The following is a 9,613-nucleotide window of genomic DNA, read 5'->3' as shown; positions in this document are numbered from 1 at the left end:
TGTCCCATGGGGATAACAGTATTGACGTAAAGAGATGAGTTATTGATTGAGAAGAGAGGACAAAGATACAGTTGACATGCAGAATGTATACGAGACACCATCGCCAACAATACAACAGTCCTCATGTTTGTGGTAGGCATGGGACATGCATTGATGTCAATAGTGATAAATATCTAATTGTATTTTGTGCACTTGTCTATCAGATGAAAATTGGCAACTAGGACATCCCAAATATTTTCCCTTTATATTCCTCGTGGCCTTTAGCGGCACATGTCTGGTTTGTTAATGAGTTGACGTGATAAAACAAATTGGTATTAAATACACCTACAGTGCCAATCAAACATTTGGATACAAATACTGATTCAAGGGTTTTTCTTTATTTTTTAGTATTTTCTACATTGTAGAATAATAGTGAATTCATCATAACAGTGAAATAAAACATATGGAATAATGTAGAAACCAAAAAAGTGTTAAAAAAAATCAAAATAGATTTTAGATTCTTCAAAGTAGCCACCCTTTGCCTTGATGACAGCTATGCACAATCTTGGCATTCTCTCAACCAGCTTCACATGGAATGATTTTCCAACAGTCGTGAAGGAGTTCCCATATATGTTGAGCACTTGGTGGCTGCTATTCCTTCACTCTGCGGTCCAACTCATCCCAAACCATCTCAACTGGGTTGAGGTCGGGTGATTGTGGAGGCCAGGTCATCTGATGCACCACACCATCACTCCCCTTCTTGGTAAAATAGCCCTTACACAGCCTGGAGGTGTGTTCGGTCATTGTCCTGTTGAAAAACAAATGATAGTTCCACTAAGCACATACCAGATGGGATGCCGTATCGCTGCAGAATGCTTTGGTAGCCAAGCATCCCCACATCATCACACCTCCTCCTCCATGCTTGGGAACCACACAAGCGGAGATCATCCGTTCACCTACTCTGCGTCTCACAAAGACAAGACGGTTGGAACAAAAAATCTAAAATTTGGACTTATCAGAACAAAGGACAGATTTCCACCGGTCTAATGTCCATTGCTCGTGTTTCTTGGCCCAAGCAAGTCTCTTCTTATTATTGGTGTCCTTTAGTAGTGGTTTGTTTGCAGCAATTCGACCATGAAGGCCTGATTCACACAGTCTCCTCTGAACAGTTGATGTTGAGATGTGTCTGTTACTTGAAGTCTATGAAGCGTTTATTTTGGCTGCAATTTCTGAGGCTGGTAACTCTAATGAACTTGTCCTCTGTGGCAGAGGTAACTCTGGGTCTTCCTTTCCTGTGGCGGTCATCATGAGAGCCAGTTTCATCATAGTGCTTGATAGTTTCTTCAAGTGAGTCGGAAAAACCATCAAAGTTCTTTAAATGTTCCGGATTGACTGACCTTCATGTCTTAAAGTAATGATGGACTGTCATTTCTCTTTGCTTATTTGAGCTGTTCTTGCCATAATATGGACACGGTCATTTACCAAATAGGGCTATCTTCTGTATAGCACCCCTACATTGTCACAACACAACTGATTGGCTCAAACGCATTAAGAAGGAAAGAAATTCCACAAATGAACTTTTAACAAGGCACACCTGTTAATTGAAATGCATTCCAGGTGACCACCTCATGATGCTGGTTGAGAGAATGCCAAGAGTGTGCAAAGCTGTCATCAACGCAAAGGGTGGCTACTTTGAAGAATCTCAAATCTATTTTGATTTAACAATTTTCTGGTTACTACATGATTCCATATGTGTTATTTCATGGTTTTGATGTATTCACTATTATTCTACAATGAAGAAAATAGCAAAAATAAAGAAAAGCCCTTGAATGCGTAGGTGTGTCCAAACTTTTGACGGTACTGTATGTAAAAGTGATATGTCAGCGGATTTTTTAAATAAATTAGCAAAAATTTATAAAAACCTGTTTTTGCTTTGTCATTATGGGGTATTGTGTGTAGATTGAGGAAATAAAATCTATTTAATACATTTTAGAATAAGGCTGTAAGTCAAGGGGTCTGAATACTTTCTGAAGGCATTGTATACACATACTGTATATACAGGTAACTTCCAAAATAATGGAAACACTTGGTAAATGAGGGATACAAAGTATACTGAAAATGAATATGAACGCAACATGTAAAGTGTTGGTCCCATGTCTCATGAGCTGAAATAAAAGATCCCAGAAATGTTTCATACGCACAAAAAGCTTATTCCTCTCAAATTTGTTTACATCAATGTTAGCGGAAATTTCAAATTTGACAAGATAATCCATCCACCTGACAGGTGTGGCATGTCAATAAGTGATTAAACAGCATTACACTGGTTCACCTTGTGCTGGGGACAATAAAATGCCACCCTAAAACGTGCAGTTTTGTCACACAACATAATGCCACAGATTTAAGGGAGTGTGCAATTGGCATGCTGACTGTAGGAATGTCCACCAGAGCTGTTGCCAGAGAATTGTATGTTAATATCTCTACCAGTTCGTCCAACCGGCCCCACGACTAACCACGCCAGCCCAAGACCTCCGCATCCGGCTTCTTCACCTCCGGGATCGTCTGAGACCAGCCACCTGGACAGCTGATGAAACTGTGGGTTTGTACAACTGAAGAATTTCTGCACAAACTGTCAAAAACCGTTTCATGGAAGCTCATCTGGGTGCTCGTCGTCCTCACCAGGGTCTTGACCTGACTGCAGTTTGGCGTCGTAACCGACTTCAGTGGGAATATTAACACCTTTGATGGCCACTGGCCCGCTCGAGAAGTGCTCTTCACGGATGAATCCTGGTTTTAACTGTACTGTGCAGATGGAAAACAGTGTACGTGGAGTCGTGTGGGTGAGCGGTTTGCTGATGTCAATGTTGTGAACGGAGTGCCCCATGGTGGTGGTGGGGTTATGGTACGGGCAGGTAGGCATAAGCTACGGACAACAAACACAATTGCATTTTATCGATGGCAATTTAAAAGCACAGAGGATCTCGTCACGGTATCTAAGGCCCATTGTCGTGCCATTCATCCACCGTCATCACCTCATGTTTCAGCATGATAATGCATGTCCCCATGTCGCAAGGATCTGTACACAATTCCTGGAAGTTGAAAATGTCCCAGTTCTTCCATGGCCAGCATACTCACCAGACATGTCACTCACTGAGCATGTTTGGGATGCCCTGGATCAACGTGTATGACAGCGTGTTCCAGTTCTCGCCAGTATCCAGCAATTTTGCACAGCCATTCCACAGGACACAATCAACAGCCTGATCAACATTATGTGAAGGAGATGTGTCACGCTGCATGAGGCAAATGGTGGTCACCCTAATGCTGACTGTTTTTCTGATCCACGCCCCTACCTTTTCATTAAGGTATCTGTGACCAACAGATGCATATCTGTATTCCCAGTCATGTGAAATCAATAGATTAGGGCCTAACAACTTTATTTCAATTGACTGATTTCCTTGTATGAACTGCAACTCAGTAAAATCTTTGAAATTCTTGCATGTTCCGTTTATATTTTTGTTCAGTGTATATTGAAAGCAGGTTCTTCCACACAGGTGTGGTTCCTGAGTTAATTAAGCAATTAACATCCCATCACGCTTAGGGTTATGTATACAAATGCTGGGCAGGCAATTATTTTGGCCATTATTTTGGCTACCATGGCTATGCCCCCATCCACAGGGCATGAGCGGTCACTGAATGGTTTGATGAGCATGAAAACGATGTCAGCCATATGCCATGGCCGTCTCATTCATCAGATCTCAACCAAATTGAACACTTATGGATTCTGGAGCAGCTCCCAAGACAGCGTTTTCTACCACCATCAACAAAACCCCAAATGATTGAAATCCTTATGGAAGAATGGTGTCGCATCCCTCCAATAGAGTTCCAGACACTTGTAGAATCTATACCACGTTGCATTGAAGCTGTTCTGGCTCATGGTGGCCCAACATCCTATTTAAAAAACTTTATGTTGGTATTTCCTTTATTTTGGCAGTTAAGCTACTTGTACACGTCTGAGATGAAGTGCCGTTGTTATTACATTAATGGAAGGTGATCATAAGAAGACAGTCAAAAGAATGAGCAGAAGGCTCTAGCCCTTGACTGTGTCCTGTAGAGACAGAGAGATATCGACACCAAGTAAGCTAAGATACCCAGCGACAATTATGTTAATGGGAGTGACATAAGTCTGGGCTCTGGGCGGCTCTACGAAGGGAGATTTGCCATCGCCCAGGTCGGGAGCGGCTATCATTAACATTGTTCACACATCCCCTCATCTTAGGCCCTGTTTCTGTCTACCCCTCCCCCTTCCCCTTCCTCCTCCCCCTCTCTCCTTCTCCCGGCTCCGTCCTCCCTTTCTTTTTCTCACTGCAGTGTTGCTATAGCAACTGAGAAATGTGGGAATACCTCTGTCCTTCAGAGAAAGGGAGAGAGAGCAAGAGCGATAGAGTGGGGAGAGAGAGAGCAAGAGAGAGGGAGAGAGCAAGGGGGAGAGGAAAGAAAGGGGTAAAGAAAGATAAAGAGGGAAAGAGAGAAAAAGAGGGGGAAGGAAGTGGCTAAAGGGACTGGTTAATTAAAAGACAGACTGAGTGGCTGACTCACTGACTGACTGAATGGACACTACTGGCTGTTACTTAGCCCCTGACTCCCAGCGTTTGTCCCCTCTCACTAAAGTCCCCCTTTCATATTCACTCTTGCTGAAAGAGACTGTGTCATGAGGATTAACCCGACCAAGATGGAGAGTAGTCACACACGCCATGGAATTTGCATGCGCTTTTACGCATGCCATTTATTTGTCGATCCATGTGTTCTAGATGTCTCCATTTGCAGTCGTGAGATTGCTGTTTCCATGACAACCGCGGCCTAAAATAGCTTGCTCTTTCTCTCTGTCTTCTTTAGTGGTCTCTCTCTTTTATCCTCGCATTTTCTCTTGCACTCTTTCTCACAACCGTTCGTTCCCATCGGAGCCTTATTGTGTTGAAATTCCCTGCACTATTTGGTAACGTTCACTCGTCGGATGGATTTGTGTATTCCTCGAACTCTTATCTCCCCTTTTTAGTGTCTCAGTCTCCCTGCACAGATTGTCAAAATGCACCAACTTCTCAGTTCCCATGACAACCATTGTGAAATCATGGCAATTATTTCAACAGACACAAAAACAGTGTTGCTAAAAAATTTTTTTTTACCACCACTTAAATGCAGTTCAGATGTCGTAGTCAGTGTATTATTGTGTGCACAGCAGGGGTAGGCCACTAGATTCAGCGGCGGGCCAATTTGTTCCAGAGAAGATGGCCGGGGCCAAACATAATTATAATAATTTGTACACTGCAAATTGACCACAACTTATTTGAAAATAACAATTTTATCCCTCGATTACATTGAGACACAATCATATTTTGGGGGGGAGGGGGGGAATACTTGTGAACAGATTTCCAGTGTAATTATTTTTGGTGAATTCCTGGTGATATAATATTTTGTGATCAAAACTAAAATCCCCCAAAACTTTTTTTTTTAAATAAAAAAAATATCACTCATGGGCCAGTTTTGTATGTGCGTGTAGAAGAGTTTATAGATGGACGAACTGACCCAGACTTGTTTAACATGTGAATATATGATAAATGTTTTTTCTAGCTCCCTGTGGCCTATATGCTCCCATTTGTAGGTGGTGGAACTCAGATCCCAGTCAACTTGTATAAGGGGCACGTTATCCCCTGTTCTCCTGTGTGTGTGAATGCAATTGTATCAGGTGGATACTCTGACCCATTTCCACAGATTGATTCACTTTTTAACAGTTTACCGATGTACCAGCTAACAAGTATTTGTGTGTTTGTGTGTGTGTGTGTGTACTGCTATACACACTCCTATTCTGTATAAATATACCTACAGGTTAACAATATAATGAAATTATGAATAACTAAACACTAAAAGTCAGCTCACTTATTATTACACTATTTTTACTGACCCACAAGGTGACTTTGGTAATAACAGATACTACCAGTTTGCTAAGTCGGGTAAAACACTGCAGGCCATGTAATTTTGGGGCAAACCCATGGATGACATGGCATGGTATAATGAATGTTTGTAGCCCTGGGCTGTGTGTGTGTAGTGTGCGTGGCACTGAGTAAATATAGTCAATACCAGGGAATATATATTTACTGTATCTATACATTTCTGGATATCTGACATTTTATTAGATACAAGGAGTAGATATGCTCCAGATACACATGTACATAATTTCATATACGGGGCTAGGATATTCTCTGTAATGGGACAGTTTCTACATGCATCCAATCCGGACCTGAGAAATCTGCGCTACCGTATCAGTCCAGGGAGATATCTGGGGTGAGATAAGTTCCAGACACGAAGCTGATGCTCGTGCACCCGTTTACATATTGTTAGAATATTTTATCTCCAGAAGGGGTATGTGTCAACATGCTGAGATATCTAAGTATCATATCTGTAGTCGTTACATGATCATTTTAGTATCTGTAAAGATACAGATGCATCATTTCAATAGATATCCTTACACGGTATGTATTTTACGTTTCAAGTGCCGAAAATCACCGTGCTTCTTCACACGAAGGTGACATACAGCGCCTTCAGACAATATTCACACCCCTTGACTTTTTCCACATGTTGTTGTGTTACAGCCTGAATTTAAAATGGATAAATTGAGATTTTTTGTCACTGGCCTACACACAATACCCCATAATGTCAAAGTGGAATTATGTTTGTTGAAATGTTTGAAAATTCATAAAACATGAAAAGCTGAAATGTGTTGAGTCAATAAGTATTCAACCTCGTGTCTAAATGGCCCGTCTAAATAAGTTCAGGAGTAAAAATGTGCTTAACAAGTAACATAAGTTGCATGGACTCACTGTGTGCAATAATAATGTTAAAACATAATTTTTTTAATGACTACCTCATCTGTATACCGCACACATACAATTATCTGTAAGGTCCCTCAGTTGAGCAATGAATTTCAAAAACAGACTCAACCACAAAGACCAGGGAGGTTTTCCAATGCCTCACAAAGAAGGGCATCTGCTGGAAGATGGGTAAAAAAAAAGCCGACATTGAATATTTCTTTGAGTATGGTGCAGTTATTAATTACACTTTGGATGGTGTATCAATACACCTAGTCACTACAAAGATACAGCTGTCCTTCCTAACTCAGTTGCCGGAGAGGAAGGAAACCGGTCAGGGATTTCACCATGAGGCCAATGGTGACTTTGAAAACAGTTACAGAGTTTAATGGCTGTAATTGGAGAAACTGAGGATGGATCAACAACATTGTAGTTACTCCACAATACTAACCAAATTGACAGTGAAAAGAAGGAAGCCTGTACAGAATAAAAATACTCCCAAAACATGCAACCTTTTTACCACAAGGCACTAAACTAATATTGCAAAAAAATGTGGCAAATTCACTTTTTGTTCTGAATACAAAGTGTTATGTTTGGAGCAAATCCACTACAACACATTGCTGCGTACCACTCTCCATATTTTCAAGCATAGTGGTGGCTGCATCATGTTATGGGTATAGTTGTACCCGTTAAGGACTGGGGAGTTTTTCAGGATACAATATTAATGGACTGGAGCTAAGCACAGGCAAAATACTAGGGAAAAAACTGGTTCAGTATGGTTTCCACCAGACACTGGGAGATATATTCACCGTTTAGCAAGACAATAACCCAAAACACAAGGCCAAATCTACACTGGATTTGCTTACCAAGAAGACAGGGAATGTTCCTGAGTGGCCGAGGTACAGCTTTGACTTAAATCTGCTTTAAAATCTATGGCAAGACCTGAAAATTGTTGTCTAGCAATGATCAACAACCAATTTGATAGAGCTTGAAGACATTTGAAAATAAAAATGGGCAAATGTTGCAGAATCCAGGTGTGGAAAGCACTTATAGACTTACCCAGAAAGACTCCTCTATAATCGCTCCTTAAAGTGCTTCTACAAAGTATTGACTCAGGGGTGTGAATACTTATGTAAATGAGATGTTGCTGAATTTCATTTAAAAAAAATGTGCAGACATTTCTAAAAACGTGTTTTCACTTTGTCATTATGGAGTATTGTAGAAAGGTGAATTTTGTTGTTGTTGATTGAATCAATTTTGAATTCAGGCTGTAACCCAACAAAATGTGGAATAAGTCAAGTGGTATGAATAGTTTCTGAAGGCACTGATCATACATTTACACCATACTCAGTAGTAGGCTATACAAGGCACTGAAAGGCAAACATTGTCGTATTTCAAACAAATTGCTATTTCCAAAGCACATCTCTGCTATTTCTGTTAAAAAAAATGCAGCATAGCAAATCCAGAGCTCCAATCACAACACATGTTTTCTGTACAGTTGCAAACGTAGGTCAACGGAAAATAAATGTTTCACACCCTCACCCTCAGCCCGGGACCGAGTGTTGCAGCGGTCTAAGGCACTGTATCGCGTCACTACAGACCCGGGTTAGATCCCGGGCTGTATCACAACCAGCCGTGATCTGGAGTCCCATAGGGTGGCGCACAATTGGCCCAGCATCGTCCGGTTTAGGGGAGGGTTTGTCTGGGGTAAGCCATCATTGTAAATAACAATTTGTTCTTAACTGACTGGCCTAGTTAAATAAAACAATAATAATAAAATAAAAACCTGCCTGCCCTGTTTGTTATATGCGATTGGTGCAGATTGGGTCGTCATCTGAGGTCCCTCACAGTCCAGACCCAACGTGGTGGTAGTGTTGGTCTGTGATCCACTCCAAACTGTCATTGCAAAAATCAGTAATCTAAATGTTGTTGATTTTGCAAGAAAACATTGTAAAATCACATAATTATAATCTACCTGCTTCATTTATGACGAGGAAACTAACTGGAACAAGCAAGCTAGCTATCTTATATTAACCAGTCATACAAAATATGCCTAAATGTTTTAAAACGTTAGCTTTCACCTTGAGGCTTGATAGGGGGGAATTTTTTTTCTTCCTAAAATGTTTTCATTATTAGTTAGCTAGCTACTGTAGGCTACCAGTTAACTTTTACCCCTTTTAAACAGTCATTTGTAGCTCCCAAATTAAAAAATAACAGTTGGAACACAGCAGGAAAGATGTGATTCTTGATGCTACGCTACCGGTTACAGTGCTTTTAGCTTGCGGTTTGCGCACACCTTTATCCAAAAATGATAACTAGTGTCTGAAATAATGATATGGATTTAATATTTGTCTAGTTATTGAGCATGTCCTCAAAACTCAAATAAGCATCAGAAATTGCCCAAAATGCATATCAAGATCCAAATATGGACCTCAGTCAAGAGCATATGCATTGTACGCGCTGAGAAAATATACTATGTAGTACTACTGTCAGTATTTGTCATCATATAGAGAAAATAAGATGTGCACATAGGCCTATCTCAGGATATCTAATGAGTCATTATCCGGCCATACCATGTAACATATAGGGATTCCAAAAATGATCTGTGCCTGAAAGAAAAATATGAATTTCATGCGCTGAAAACTCAGAAATGCATCAGAAATCATCCTTATTGTCAGCATATCAAAAAGCATATGAAGACCCAGATATGGACCTCAGCCAAAAGAAGCACGTCTGTAATCAATATAGCTTCATATCTTGAATGTGCAGAGGTATAC

The sequence above is a fragment of the Salvelinus fontinalis genome, chromosome 8 (assembly GCF_029448725.1).
Source record: "Salvelinus fontinalis isolate EN_2023a chromosome 8, ASM2944872v1, whole genome shotgun sequence".
NCBI lineage: Eukaryota > Metazoa > Chordata > Actinopteri > Salmoniformes > Salmonidae > Salvelinus > Salvelinus fontinalis.
The sequence above is the reverse complement of the archived record's forward strand: the minus strand, read 5'-3'. Positions refer to the sequence as shown.